This window comes from Oncorhynchus clarkii, chromosome 17, assembly GCF_045791955.1.
Source record: "Oncorhynchus clarkii lewisi isolate Uvic-CL-2024 chromosome 17, UVic_Ocla_1.0, whole genome shotgun sequence".
Classification (NCBI taxonomy): Eukaryota; Metazoa; Chordata; class Actinopteri; order Salmoniformes; family Salmonidae; genus Oncorhynchus; species Oncorhynchus clarkii.
The window spans coordinates 56,221,395-56,237,431 of NC_092163.1; the positions used below are offsets into that span (position 1 = coordinate 56,221,395).

Genomic DNA, 16,037 nt, shown 5'->3' on the forward strand with positions numbered 1-16,037 from the left:
GCTCCCTGGTCTTGGTTCCCCGGCCCTGGCTCCCTAGTCGTGGTTCCCTGGCCCTGGCTCCCTGGTCGTGGTTCCCTGGCCCTGGCTCCTTGGCCCTGGCTCCCTAGTCGTGGTTCCCTGGACCTGGCTCCCTGGCTCCCTAGTCGTGGTTCCCTGACCCTGGCTCCCTGGCCCTGGCTCCCTGGCCCTGGCTCCCTGGCCCTGGCTCCCTAGTCGTGGCTCCCTGGCCCTGGCTCCCTGGCCCTGGCTCCCTAGTCGTGGTTCCCTGGCCCTGGCTCCCTGGCCTTGGCTCCATAGTCGTGGTTCCCTGGCCCTGGCCCTGGCTCCCTGGCCCTGGTTCCCTGGCCAGCATTGCGTGTGGATGATAGCTGGACGTGGTATCATGAAGTGAACTTAGGAAGGGATGGGTTTATCTTGTCATGACAGTTGTGGTTTTCCTGATGGACTGTTCGCTGGACTGTTCGCTGGACTGTTTCATTTACACAACACTCACTTGGAAACATGTAAGGTTATTTTACCTGGAAACGTTGGAGACCCGCACAAATAATACATCCAAAACTGAGGCTTAAAGGGAAAATAAAGATGTTTATTAAAACAGGTTCTAGTACCTGACATACAATAAGAAGCTAAAAAGGAATAGTAAACTGTTTTCTTTGCATTACAACCAATGTCATTTGAAGCTCTAAACAATAGAATGTTTCAATCAAAATGATTCCATCGTCTTCCTCAGTACTCCAGAGGTGAAGTATCACACCTTCTGTTTCTGTGAACTAGGTCTATGTTGAATAAAACATATGTTTTACCAACAGTGTGGAGCTTGAGGGAATGATCAGCATACCACACACAAGCACACACACACGCACACACAGTCATGTCTGAAACCTTTTAGCTTTTGGACTAAACTAAGCCTGTCTCCATACACATCATTGTAATTTTGTACAGTAGTTAGATGGTAGCACTGCTGCTTAATTAGAGGGTAGAAATAATGAGGATGTAGGAGTCATTTGGGAGCAGACTTCAGAAACACAAAGAGAGGCTGCCAGCACTTTGTTGGAAGTCTGTTGTGTTTGATCTCCCTGAAAACCTCAAATAACCCAACTCAGAACAAAGGCTGTTCTCACTACTTTCTCTGAAGTCATGGGAATACTCTCTTCAAGAGTGTAAAGGAGGGCACACTGTATTTGGGACAAATTAAAGATTTTAAAAAGGATGCAACATTTTGCTCTATGCACAGTTGAAGTTCGAAGTTTACATACACTTAGGTTGGAGTCATTAAAACTCATTTTTCAACCACTCCACACATTTCTTGTTAACAAACTATAGTTTTGGCAAGTCGGTTAGGACATTTACTTTGTGCATGACACAAGTAATTTTTCCAACAATTGTTTACAGACAGATTATTTCACTGTATCACAATTCCAGTGGGTCAGAAGTTTACACACACTAAGTTGACTGTGCCTTTAAACAGCTTTTAAAATTCCAGAAAATGATGTCATGGCTTTAGATGCTTCTGATAGGCTAATTTACATAATTTGAGTCAATTGGAGGTGTACCTGTGGATGTATTTCAAGGCCTACCTTCAAACTCAGTGCCTCTTTGCTTGACATCATAGGAAAATCAAAAGAAATCAGCCCAGTTTGACCTCTTTAGAGTGAGAGAACTAGACTGATTTTTATTTCAAAGAGCATGTATTGTCCATCCACCACAAGTTCTGCAAAATGCAGAGGTGTCTTGGATGACATGACTTGGACTCGAGTCAGACTGAAGTCACAAATTTGATGACTAACAACTCGACCTTGACTTTAACACCAATGACTCGTGGCTTAACTTGGACTTGAGCCTTATGACTCGACCTGACTTGATACCCTCCCCAAGCCCAAATGTAAAAAATGATGCTATAATGCTATTGTGTGCAGCGCATCAACTCTTCATTTAATGGATTACAGTTTGAATCGGACAGCAGCCAATCAAATTGTGCCAGCTGAGAAAAAGTTGTGAGTGACAGTGCAGAGGAACGTCGGCGGGTGAATTCAGATTGAGCCCTTGGAAAGATGATACCCAAATTTACAGACGGAGGGGTAACAATTTCCAACTTTGTTCGACATTTGAAGCTGCACAAGAACGGTAAGTCGTACTTTACTGGTGTGTCATGTAGGCTAACGTAACGTTAAAGCAATGAGCCTCCACACAGTCAGGAACGTGATCATTGCAGCCAAGATTGAGCTACAACTGGCTAGGCAGCTGGCAGCCTAAATCCTGCCTGATGTTACTGCTGTTCCTAAAACTGCTGTTCCTACTGTAACCAAACAGAGAGAGAGAGAGAGTTTGTGTGTGTGTGTGTGTGTGTGTGTGTGTGTGTGTGTGTGTGTGTGTGTGTGTGTGTGTGTGTGTGTGTGTGTGTGTGTGTGTGTGTGTGTGTGTGTGTGTGTGTGTGTGAGTGTGTGTGTGTGTGTGTGTGCGTGCGTGCGTGCGTGTCTGTGTGTGTGTATGTTAAGGTTGTGCGATTGTGTACAAGCCTACATCGCCTAATTGCGTCCCATAGCGATCCTCGATAGTCGATCACTATGGGGGGGTGTCTTTCTCATAGCTACCCATGTATTTCCATTGAAATATAATGTTTATTTGGAAAGTAATAAATATATAGATATTTTTAAAAGCATTCATGATTTGTGTAAATGTAATATACTATTACTCTTGTTAAAAATATGAAATGGTATTACATTTGGTGAAGAGCACATTATGACTTGTTTAGGACTCGAAACTCAAAATGTAGGACTTGAGACTTGACTTGATACTTGACGGTCTTGACTTGAGACTTGACTCGGACTTACCTGTCTTGACTTGGGACTTGACTTGGGTGCTTGGGACTTGAGTGCTAAGACTTGAGACTTACTTGTGACTTGTAAAACAATGACTTGGTCCCACCTCTGGCAAAATGTACCTTGGTATTTTTTCAAAAGATTTCAGCGAGGAATCTCTGCTGAGTTGTGTGTCTGTGTGTGCGTTTTTTATTTTTGCATTAAGTGTACAGTTGGTGTGTACAGTATGTCTGTTATTTTGCTCAAGGGTAAGTGAGTGGTGCCTTGTGAGCTGTGGAAACCTCCCACACGCCCACACCTCCAGGCACCAGCGGAGAGGCACAGTGTGTTTGGCCCAGAGCAGGGCAAGGGCAGGTCGGCTCAGCTCCCCCGGCTGGTCTACTTCCTGCCAGGGACCACGGCTGTGTGGAGGCGCATGTCTCTTGATTTGCGGGAGGCCGGAAAGAAGGCTAGAATAAACTAAAGTTGTTTAATTTACAGGCCCGCCAGGGCCACACTCCCATAATTCAAACTGTCTTTAAAGCATGGCACCTACATTTGGTGATCGAGGCCAGCTGTGTCTGTGTCACTGTCTGTTTCAATTCTGCACAGACAGCATACTGTATAATCCAATCCACTTGTAATGTGCTATATATATACCGTTGACATTGGCCTGCACATTGTAAAAGAAGGGCAGAACAGGTTCAGAACAAAGCATGTTCTGTGTTAAAAAGACAATCTGTTTCATGCTTTAGTTCATAAAAATAGTTCCTAAAACAACTGATGGTGGGGTCTTGGTAAGAAGCACATACAAACGTTACAGTATTTTTCATCCAACGCTCTTGTTGCATAATTCAAAAAGAAGTTGCATCGCAACAACAACCCAGAGAGAATCGGTGATAACTGCAATTGTTCTCTGCATGGCTTGTCCATTCTGAGTTATTAATACTATGAAATGTTTCATAGTATTAGAGAGAACCTCTTTGAAATGTGGCATAGGGTTCTTTCCTTGACCCATACATTATGCAATGTGTTTTCAATGAAACACCACGATTGCCATTAGATCCAGGTGAGTGACTTGCATTAATGCATTAGGGCCGATCACAAAGGCTATTGTGGCACGGACAGTGGTTTGGTTATTCATGTGTATTGGCTTTCAGCATGTGACCCTTCGGCTCATAGTCTCCATGCCCGCAGAACGAGACCGTGCATTTGCATCCCCTCACAAAACCTTCTCTGGGACACGTTATTTCCCCTGAATGAATGCATTCACACAGCCCTCCCGCTGTACAGCGGTGGAAAATTTGAGTTGGGCAGAGACAACATGCCCCTGAGCCCGTAGGCCTGCCCATTAAGAAGTCCAGTGAGCACAGAGCCAAAGCAGCTCCAGTGTCAGGAATGAATGTGGATGCAGCCCTGGATCAGATTAGGTAGCCTCACTGACTTCAGAAGAGGGCCTAATTCCAGTGGAGACCGGAACAAAAGCAGTCCTGACAATGCACATACTCTGCCCTGGATGAGTCAGACACTGTCATCAGCACACACCAACGCACGTTGTTTATTTGACTAATCCTAACTAATCTGTGTGCTTTAGATGTGTTCCTCCTCTTTAGAAACATGTGTTTTTCCCCTCCACACAGGTTATGTCAAGCTCATTGCTTTTCTAACCTTGAGGTTATTGATCTATCCCTCAGTCCATTAGCTCTGCCCCTTTGAAGGTATGTGCTCTCCAACTCCTGAATGGAGAGAGCATCTGAAATCTTTATCAGTGACACAGGGAGCGAGGGTCCTAGTGGGGTTCTGTGTTTGCTATATCTCCCCCGAGAGGGCATATATCACGAAGCCAGGAGAGAGCTGACTCCCCTAGCTATCAGCTTTTGCTTTAGATTAATAGATTTCTACATTAGCAAAGCCTTGACCTCATCTTTAGGAGACTTCCATTGGAAAAACAGGAAACCCTGGGATACTCATCGGTTGCATTCCAGAAACTTCTGGGTTAACCATTACAGCACCAGCTCCAATGTTAAAACAGTCAAGTGTTAGTGAGAAAATGTAAAGGGATTTTAGAGTAATAGACAAACAATACTATAGCATTTATTTATGCTGTTGAGATGAATATTTGATCGTCTTTGACAGCATGTAAAACAGACTGAATAACATGTACTAGCTACAACATAGGCATACTACATTATACACGTGTTGCTATTAGGTCAAACTGCTCTGAAAACAAGGCCTATTAGGTCAAACTGCTCTGAAAACAAGGCCTGTTAGGTCAAACTGCTCTGAAAACAAGGCCTGTTAGGTCAAACTGCTTCGGAAACAAGGCCTATTAGGTCAAACTGCTCTGAAAACAAGGCCTGTTAGGTCAAACTGCTCTGAAAACAAGGCCTGTTAGGTCAAACTGCTCCGGAAACTAGGCCTATTAGGTCAAACTGCTCTGAAAACAAGGCCTGTTAGGTCAAACTGCTCTGGAAACTAGGCCTATTAGGTCAAACTGCTCTGAAAACAAGGCCTGTTAGGTCAAACTGCTCTGAAAACAAGGCCTGTTAGGTCAAACTGCTCCGGAAACTAGGCCTATTAGGTCAAACTGCTCTGAAAACAAGGCCTATTAGGTCAAACTGCTCTGAAAACAAGGCCTGTTAGGTCAAACTGCTCCGGAAACTAGGCCTATTAGGTCAAACTGCTCTGAAAACAAGGCCTATTAGGTCAAACTGCTTCGGAAACAAGGCCTGTTAGGGATATACTTTCATCTGTGTCAGCAAGTCTTACTGAATTCCTTTGGTTTTGTGAGCTCAGTTGGCTATGAACCAGAGAACTGAGAGGGTCTGTTTAGCAGGACATACTGGATTAGACCACAGCTGTCCGTCTCACAGCTTCTCCCCAGAAGAAACATTTCAGTAATAACATCATCATCTGGGCTGTGTGAATCTGGTAGGAAGAGCACAGGCGAGGTGACAGGGTACACACCCTAGTTATCATCTCTCCAACACCAACTATTCCAATAGTATAGTGCAGACAAGTGGCTTATACAAGTAGAATGATGGACACTCCTTTGTATAAATCGTAAATGAAAGGACAGTATTGCCTTTGGAGGTGTGCCTGTGGGTGTGTTGGAGCCCACAGGTCATCATACCCCCTACTGTGAAAGCACATTATAACACACACACACACACACAATTGGGAGACAGCATAGAGTAGCACTGTAATTTAATGCATTTCTCAAAGAGAAACGATTCATTTTGGGGACAGATCTATTGTACTCTCCCTCGCCCTCTGACCATAACTCCATCCTCTTAATTTCTGCTTACAAGCAAAATCTCAAACAGGAAGTACCAGTGATGCGCTCAATATGTTGTCCGATATAGCGGATGCTAAGCTACGGAATTGTTTCGCTAGCACAGATTGGAATATATACCGAGATTCATCCGATGGCATTGAGGAGTTTACCACGTCAGTCACTGGCTTCATTAATAAGTGCATCAACGACATAGTCCCCACAGTGACCGTACGTACAAATACTAACCAGAAGCCATGGATTACAGGCAACATCTGCACTGAGCGTAAGGCTAGAAATGTCCCTTTCAAGGAGCAGGACACATATCCTGACGCTTATAAAAAAATCTTTATACGCCCTCCGATGAACCAATAAACAGGCAAAACATCAATACAGGTGTCACGTTCTGACCTTAGTTCTTTTGTTATGTCTTTGTTTTAGTATGGTCAGGGCGTGAGTTGGGTGGGTAGTCTATGTTTGTTTTTCTATGTTGTGTTTTTGTGTTTGGCCTGGTATGTTCTCAATCAGAGGCAGGTGTCGTTAGTTGTCTCTGATTGAGAATCATACTTAGGTAGCCTTTTCCTACCTGTGTTTTGTGGGTGATTATTTTCTGTCTAGTGTGTTTCGTCACCTTACAGAACTGTTTCGGTTTCGTTTCTTTCTCTTTGTAATTTTGTTTAGTGTTCTGATTTAAAATAAATATCATCATGAACACATACCACGCTGCATCTTGGTCCTCTCCTTCCAACAGCCGTTACAACAGGACTAAGATTGAATCCTACTACACCTGCATTGACGCTCGTCGGATGTGGCAGGGCTTGCAAACTATAATGGATTACAAAGGGAAACCCAGCCGAGAGCTGCCCAGTGATGCAAGCCTACCAGACTTGCTAAATGCCTTCTATGCTCGCTTCGAGGCAATCAACACTGAACCATGCATGAGAGCACCAGCTGTTCCGGACCACTGTGTGATCACGCTCTCCGTAGCCGGTGTGAGTAAGACCTTTAAACAGGTTAACATTCACTAGGCCGCAGGGCCAAATGGATTGCCCGAAGACATACTCAGAGCATGCACTGACCAGCTAGCAAGTGTCTTCACAATGTTCATGGGCAGATTGTCAAAACGTTCTACAGCTGCACCATTGAGAGGATCTTGACTGGCTACATCACCACTTGGTACGGCAACTGCTCGGCATCTGACCACAATGCACTATAGAGGGAAGTGTGTATGGTCCAGTACATCACTGGAGCCGAGCTCGCTGCTATCCAGGACCTCTATGACAGGTGGTGTCAGTGGAAGGCCCTAACAATTGTCAAAGACTCCAGCCACGCAACTCCCAGTCTGTTCTTTCTGCTACCACACGGCAAGCGGTACAAGAACACCAAGTCTGGGACCAAAAGGCTCCTGAACAGCTTCTACCCCAAAGCCATAAGATTGCTTTTCACTGCCTACCTACATGTACATAGTACTTCAAGCAATCACCTAACCAAACCTACATGTACATATTACCTCAATCAATCACCCCAACTACCTCGTACACTGACTCGGTCCCTGCACTCTGCAAAATTGTGTTACTATTTTATTTGTATCTATTTGTTAATTGTCATACCTTTTAGCTGCATTGTCTGGAAAGGGCTTGTAAAGTAAGCATTTCACGATAACGTCTACACTTGTTGACAAATAACATTTAATTTGATTTGACAATTCTACCCTTGGTGACAGTGTAATGGTATGATGTGTTTTCCAGTAACTCCCTCAGATTGTGTTCTGGAGACTAAACACACCCTGTGATCGAGGAGTGTATGCTCGCTCCACCCACTACTATTAAGCTTTGGGAGCACTCATAGACTTCAACAGAACACTGATGAAGAGTGATGCAATGGATGAGTCGCCCTTACCACTTTTCATCTTACCAAAATAGAAGTACCTGCTGTGTATGGTGGCGTACTCTGAAATCCCTCCTTTTCTCAGAAGTCTTCATACTAAAGAGGAAGTCGATTAATATCTGAGATAGCTGGAGGATTCAGGAGCATGTAGTCTGGTTTGCGTTAATGGCTAATAGTGTTGTAGTATGGTACAAATATTTACATTTTAGCGAGAGATGACAGCCTATTACTGGCTTTTGCATTGGGATTTGTTAGGTTTTCAAGGCAGAGGCTTGGAAGCGTCTGTGTGGGTCTGAGCGGAGCCACTGTCCTGCCAAGATGCATGAGAGGAGATGTGTCAGTCAGTCTCAGCCAGGGCCCTTGCCTTGCTCTCCTAACAGGGCTGACTGATCACAGAAATGTGCTTCAGACTGTCACTACACATGCTAGTTTCTCATCACCATGTATTACTGTACATGTTGGGAGAAACATTGATGTACCCACATTCATGAAAATACTTTACAAGAGAAATATAACAAAAACGATATATGGGCATGACAATGTGTAGGCTTACTCACTTATGGAGATTCCAGCTTGCCATAATAACAAACCTTTCCTTTTATGCCAACCTATTAGTGCTGAGCGATTAGTGCTTTTTCGATTTATGTGGGTTATGTAGGTTGAACGCTGTAATAACACAGAATAAAACAATGAATAAAAGTCTTATGATGGTAGTGACTGCCCATTACTGCTTATCACTTATTAACCATTATTTACTCACATTACTACTTAATACAACATGTCAGTTGTTGTGTGTATTACATTTGTTTCATTTGATGACATTATCACTATAGAGCTGCTGCCTATATGCTACCTATATCACTATTTTAGCACTTCTTCAAAGTAAAGTATACTTTTATGATTTCTGAATAGCAACTATAAATAACTTAGACCAGGATTCCCCAACTGGTGGCCCTTGGGGCTGAATTTCACCCTCAGTTTTCTGAGCTAAACAAAAAAATTATAATAATTGTTGGACATCAAAGACATGTGGACTACAGGAAACGGGTCTCTAGTGGAAAATACCGTTTTTGGAAATCTGTTCCAAAGTATTCCCACGCATAATAGAGATAGATATACAGTATGTGATCATATACAAATGTTCGCAACGTTTTAAATTATTATATTTTAGTCAAATATTATTTATTGCGGTCATTTTTCAGTCTACAAATTATTTGTAATTATTTTCCGGCCACCTGACCATCCGTTTAAGACAAAATCAGCCTGAGACTGAATGTAGTTGATGATCCCTGACTTACATCATGTATTTTCAAGTAGAGATACCTCGCAAAGCAACTGCTCTCTATCCCTATCAATTGAGCATTCTTCTGTCTCTTCTCATAGCAGGTGTAAAATAAACACACAGACTGGACAAGTAGGCACACAATGGATTATGGTCATTGGTTAAACTATGTTGAATATTGGCCTGTTAGAAACTACAACTCCCTACTACATCACACAGTTCTGGCTTGAACTGATTTTTCTCTAAAGACACTGCGCAATGTGTGCATGGAGCTCACAGAAAAAAAATTGCGAAATGGAATTCAAAAAAATTGAACCAACATTGGTCAATTAGTTGTTTAAAAAACTAAAAATACCAGAAATGTTGGTTAGTCGCTAAGAACTACAATCTATATATCAGTGTCCAATCAATGGTACCATTTATGTTGTTTATTTCCAAGTAAACTTCAATTCACAGTGAAAATACATATTTGTAACAGGATTACCTCAACAGCTAGAGGTCATCAATCTGATGACCTCGATAGTGGATGAGTCATTTCTAGCTATGATGTTGCTTCCTTTTCTATCAAACACACCCCACCCTTCCTGCTGGAGAGAAAGCTATTATAATCAGCTGTGAGAATGTAACGTCATTCCACATGAATATCCTGGTGTTGGAATGGGTGAACCATATTGGGAAATTCCCTCAGGTTCAAAGGAAAGTAGGAAGCTGTGAGTTCTGGCATTATTGGGGAGGATATGGCAGGGGATTTAACCTAAGCCATCAAATGCTATATGACATGTATTTCATCTTGTAGAAAAGGTATCTGGCAGAGGAGTGCTGTGTCTGTGTGTAGGACCTGTTGAGTGCCAGTAGATTTTTCAGTACTTATTTTATATACTGTCCCAAGCCCTCTCTTCTCTGTGCTGCTTGCCTGTCTGCCTGCCTGACTTTATAAGGAACTTCCTGTGTGGTGACATCACGCAGGCACCAGAGTGAAGAGGGCTGCTTTGTTATGGGAGGGGAAAAGAGAGGGGCGGAGGCATGGGGTAATACTTAGCACACAAAGTTCTCCAGTTAATCCTATCCATTCAATTTATCTGTCCAATCTAGTCTTTTTTCATTTCATTCTCTTACACAGTTCTATGCTTCTTCTCTACACTCTAAAAATGAGGGGTTCAACAAGGGTTCTTCTAAGCTCCTCAATGTTCTTTGAAGAACCTTAGGGTTCTTGGCACTGAAAAGGTTCAAAAGGTTCTTCCAAGAACCCCATAGGAGGTGGGGTTCATCGAGGAACCTCCTTAGTTGGTGGGGTTCCTGCAGGAACCTAACTGCCCATCTGAAACATTTGGATTTGAATTTGTAAGGACAGCAGGTGCAGGCACTTAAATGAAAAATGTAAAGGTTTCCTCAATTTAATGGCTAGCAGCATACCACCCTGCATCCCACTGCTGGCTTGCTTCTGAAGCTAAGCAGGGATGGTCCTGGTCAGTCCCTGGATGGGAGACCAGATGCTGCTGGAAGTGGTGTTGGAGGGCACTCTTACTCCTACTGGTCTAAAAATAAACATCCCAATGCCCCAGGGCAGTGATTGGGGACACTGCCCTGTGTAGGGTGCTGCCTTTCGGATGGGAAGTTAAACGGGTGTCCTGACTCTCTGAGTTCATTAAAGATCCCATGGCAATTATCGTAGGGGTGTTAACCCTGGTGTCCTGGCTAAATTCCCAAGCTGTCCCTCAGGCCATCACGGTCACCTAATCATCCCCAGATTACATTGGCTCATTCATCCCCCTCCTCTCCCCTGTAACTATTCCCCAGGCTGTAAATGAGAACGTGTTCTCAGTAAACTTACCTGGTAAAATAATAAAACATGTAAGGTTCGTCCCTTTTGTATGATCTAAATTAATATTGTTTCATGGTGATACCATCTATCTTTTGATATTTGTGCACATCTTTCAAAAACAGAAAATGGACACAATTCAATGGATATCAATCAACAAAGAGGTAAGAATATGTAGACTGAGAATATGTTGAAGGCTAGCTGTATTGGGTGTAGATGACTGAACTGCTCACTTTTTGTGTCTGTGTCTGCAGGTATACAGAGGAAGAGGCATACAAAGGTATGTCAATTGGTGTTGGTATGTTATGCAGATCACATGTCCCATCCTCCTCCCTTATTTCTTCAATGAATATCCCATAGGCCTCTACATTATGGATAAGGTATGTGTATGAAAACCATTATCAAAACTTTCTGTTCCATTATCATTTACCACAAAAACCAAGGTATGAATACTGTCGTGTGCATGTTTTGTTAATCATCTGTATAATTACTATTTTGTGGATCCACATACTTCACCCTCTTTACACCTCTGATCAATATAACAGGGAACCTATTTGATCACCATGCACTGCAAAATCATTCTGGCTATGGATACGGAGAACATCAACACATTAACATCAACATGCCAGAGGATATATCCATTGGACTTGGGGCTCTGCTGGGCTATGCTGGGAGTCTACCTCATATTTAGATTTTTTTATTCTGCTTTGTCACTAAAATCTTTTTTTTTTTTTTCTAAAATATTGTGTTATTGTTATGCGTATTATTAATAATTATACTGGGGGGGGGGGGGTCCATCAAAATGTTATTAGAGGATCCGTCAAAAGGGTTCTTCCCCCACAGTTTCAATTTGAAGAACCCCTAAAGGATATTCCATATGAAATCACTGTAAGTAGGTAATGCCAACAAAAGCTGTCAAAGTAAACAAAGCAATATGTATTTACTGTGCAGACTTGATTTTATGCAGTTACACAGAAATCATATGCAACACACAGCTCTCAAGCTCACCTTCATATATCCACAAACACCCAGTAATCTGATCTCACAACCCCACCATTCTCCTGCAGGCAACAACTGGCCTAAAGGAATTTAAAAAATGTCCTTGAAATTATAAAGGGGGATTAGAGAGAGCCTGGTCCATCCACGGCTAAATATCTAATGATAAGCCTGTTAAGTCCGGGGTCCAAGGCTGGCTATAGAGATTTACCAAGTCAAGCAATACGCACACTTTGTTACCTCCACTTACCTCCAGTTTCTGCCTCTATTTATTTAACAATGCACTTGTTTGTAGACATTGCATGACTGTGTTTGGTTAGCATGCATGGTTGTAGCTAGTTTGTTTAACCTAGTTACACTACGTGAGTATGTGGACATCTGCTCGTCGAACATCTCATTCCAAAATCATGAGCTTTAATATGGAGTTTGCTGCTTTAACAGCCTCCACTCTTCTGGGAAGGCTTTCCACTAGATGTTGAGACGTTGCTGCGAGGACTTGATTCCATTCAGCCAAAAGAGCATTAGTGAGGTCGGGCACTGATGTTGGGCGATTAGGCCTGGCTCGCAGTCAGTGTTCAAATTCATCCCAAAGGTGTTTGATAGGGTTGAGGTCAGGGCTCTATGCAGGCCAGTCAAGTTCTTCCACACCGATCTCAACTAACCATTTCTGTATGGACCTCGCTTTGTGCACAGGGGCATTGTCATGCTGAAACAGGAAAGGGCATTCCCCAAACTGTTGCCACAAAGTTGGAAGCACAGAATCGTCTAGAATGTCATTGTATGCTGTAGCATTAAGATTTCCCTTCACTGTAACTAAGGGGCCTATTCCGAACCATGAAAAACAGCCCGAGAACATTTTTTCTCCTCCACCAAAATGTACATTTGGCACTATGCATTGGGACAGGTTCTCCTGGCATCCACCAAACCCAGATTTGTCCGTCGGACTGCCAGATGGTGAAACGTGATTCATCACTCCAGAAAACGCGTTTCGACTGCTCCAGAGTCCAATGGCGGCGAGCTTTACACCACTCCAGCTGACGCTTGGCATTGCACATGGTGATCTTAGCCTTGTGTACGGCTGGTCGGCCATTGAAATCCATTTCATGAAGCTCCCGGCAAACAGTTATTTTGCTGACAGAGGCCGTTTGGAACTCGATAGTCAGTGTTGCAAGTGAATATAGATGATTTGTATGCACTACGCGCTTCAGCACTCGACGGTCCCGTTCTGTGGGCTTGTGTGGCTTGTCCCTTCGCGGCTGAGCCTTTGTTGCTCCTAGACATTTCCACCTCACAATAACAGTACTTACAGTTGACCAGGACAGCTCTAGCAGGGCAGAAATTTGGCAAACTGACTTTTGGAAAGGTGGCATCCTATGAAGTGCCACGTTGAAAGTCACTGAGCTCTTCAGTAATGGCCATTTTACTGCCAATGTTTGTCTATGGAGATTGCATGGCTGTGTGCTCGATTTTATACACCTGTCAGCAATGGATTCGGCTGAAATAGCCAAATCCACTAATTTGAAGGGGTGTCCACCCTTGTACATATAGTGTAGGTTGAACGGACACACACAAAGTTTATAATGGCCGGAGTTGTTCCAGCAGATATTCAAGCAGACAGAGAGTGACTCACCCATTTAGGTAATGCTAAATAGACATATGTTGAAGAGTTTTGATACAGTCTAGCAAATGTGTAATATATAAACAGTGTAATACATTTATTTTATTTCTCAGTACAGTGGAACAAGTCCATTATAATTCATTCACATCTAATTTGACGCTATAGTGTCAGACTTGAGTGACTGGTTTGGGACATTATGACCAGAGTAAAGTCTATAAAGGACATTTCTGTTGTTTCATCATCGGAGCTGCCCAGTCAATATTCTGACAAACACAGAGCAGGTCCCAGGTAAACAGAAATGTCCACAGGCATCAGATAAGAAGCAACAGTCAGACGACGTGGACTCCATTCAGTTACCATGCAGGATAATATACTGCGGAGATAAGAGTGTTTCTCTGTGTGTTTGCTGCGGGGTCGATCCACCTCAAAAAGCACAACAAAGAGGATTTCAACACCCACCATCTCATATTTTTCTGAAATTGTTTCTGTTGTTCGAAACAGATAAGATTAGCATTCTTGCAACATTTGTTTATTGAAATATAATTGAATCTCTGAGAAATTAAGCTAATTGATTGCAGGATTCATATAATATTGAATAAATATAGTGCCTAAGACCTGGTTTGGACCCCCCAAAAAATAGAATAATGAGTTAGACATGAGGAATCCAAAGAAATAGTCAAAAGCCACCCACGGACCCCACCCCCCCCCCCCCCACCCTATGGCAATTCCACCCCAACAATTAGTATTTAGTTTCACTTCTCTATGTTTGAGAAGTAGTATGGATAGCAGGAACAGCACCATCTAGTTGTCAAACCTGTTAATATAGGATCTAGGATGGGACATAAACTCAACCACTTCAATTACTAATTTCTCTGAACTGGGGCAAAAACCATCATCAAATCCACTGAGAATACAATACATAGGATGAAGAAACAATACTCTGAGCCGCATTTCCATACTAGTTGTCAAACATAAAGAACTGATACTACTGTATATACTTGTTGGGTGGGATTGGCGTAGGGTGGGGGGGGGTCCGTGGATGGCTTTTGACCGCTTCTTCGGATTCCTCATGTCTTACTCATTGTTAGGAAAAAGTTTGGCCCAAATCGGATGCTGGGTACTATAATTATTTAATAGTATATGACTCCTATACATTTTGGTGCAATCAAGTAGCTTAATTTCTCAGAGATCAAATTCAATTTCAACCAACTAATGCTTCCGGAATGCTTATCTTATCTGTTTCTAACTACAAGAACATTTTCAGAGCAATCTGAAATGGTGGGTGTACTGGTTTGCTGAAATCGACATGGAACGACCCTGTGCCTACCTCCTTATCTCCACTTGAGACATCCGTATTACCTAAACCTACTCCTCCTCTCTACTTCTCTCTGTCTCCCCTCAGCTTTGTGTGTGAGAGTTTTACATTCATTTTGTCTTTGTTCCACTGAGTCTAGCTGGAAACGATAAAGCACAGCTACAAACAGAGTGTTGATAGAGTCAATGGTACATCCAGAATAAGACTAACAGAGGTATGTGTATGTGTGTGTTGTATTCTCTGTGCTATGCAGTTGTGTTCAGACAGGTTAAGATTCAGTCTGGGTCCTCAAACAACCTCTGTCTGCCCAGGGACTGCCAGGGATCAGCCAGTGTGGCGTCACACAAAGCCATGAGCACAGAATAGCTCATTTAATCCCTACCTGAGTTGCTAACAAAAATGATCCTTATCTTCATTCTGTAATGCAAAATGCAATTTAGCCAACTTATAGTGTACAATATGTATTCCCCTCCCACCTCAATTTGTGCTGTATTTATTTGTTTTTGATAAGCACTCTAAACACTTACTCCCAGCATAATCTGCAAAACCTAAAATACTGCAACACACAATACAATGTACAACACTCAAGGAATGTAGATAAAACTGACTTTTGTTATGTCAGATGATAGTGTAGCCCAGGGATTTTCAAATATTACCTTATGAGGTCCGGAGCCTGCTGGGTTTCTGTTTTACCTGATAATTAATTACACCCACCTGGTGTTCCAGGACTAATTCCGTCTCTGATTAGAGGGGAACAATTAAACAATGCACTGGAACTGACTTTGAGGTTCAGAGTTCAGTTTGAAGGCCACTGTAGCCTACTGTACCGTAAAGATGTGGCAGGTAGCCTTGTGGTTAGAGTGTTGGACTAGTAACCCAAAGGTTGCAAGCTCGAATCCCTGAGCTGACAAGGCAATTAACCCACTGTTCCTAGGCCGTAAATTGAAAAGAAGAATTTGTTCTTAACTGACTTGTCTAGTTAAATAAAAAATCAATCACACAATTTTTACCAATGTATACCAACTATTAATTACACAAAATATCTGTA

At 42.7% G+C, this 16,037-nt stretch overlaps 1 long non-coding RNA gene across 1 annotated transcript; it reads right to left on the minus strand.

Annotated features, from left to right (window-relative positions):
• Positions 1 to 11,974: 11,974 nt before the first annotated feature.
• On the minus strand, positions 11,975 to 15,863 carry LOC139371149 (uncharacterized). Its single transcript, XR_011627211.1, has 3 exons — positions 15,646 to 15,863; positions 15,372 to 15,406; positions 11,975 to 14,097 (listed from the first exon to the last, which is right to left on the minus strand). It is a non-coding gene; the product is annotated as an uncharacterized lncRNA (long non-coding RNA).
• Positions 15,864 to 16,037: the final 174 nt, after the last annotated feature.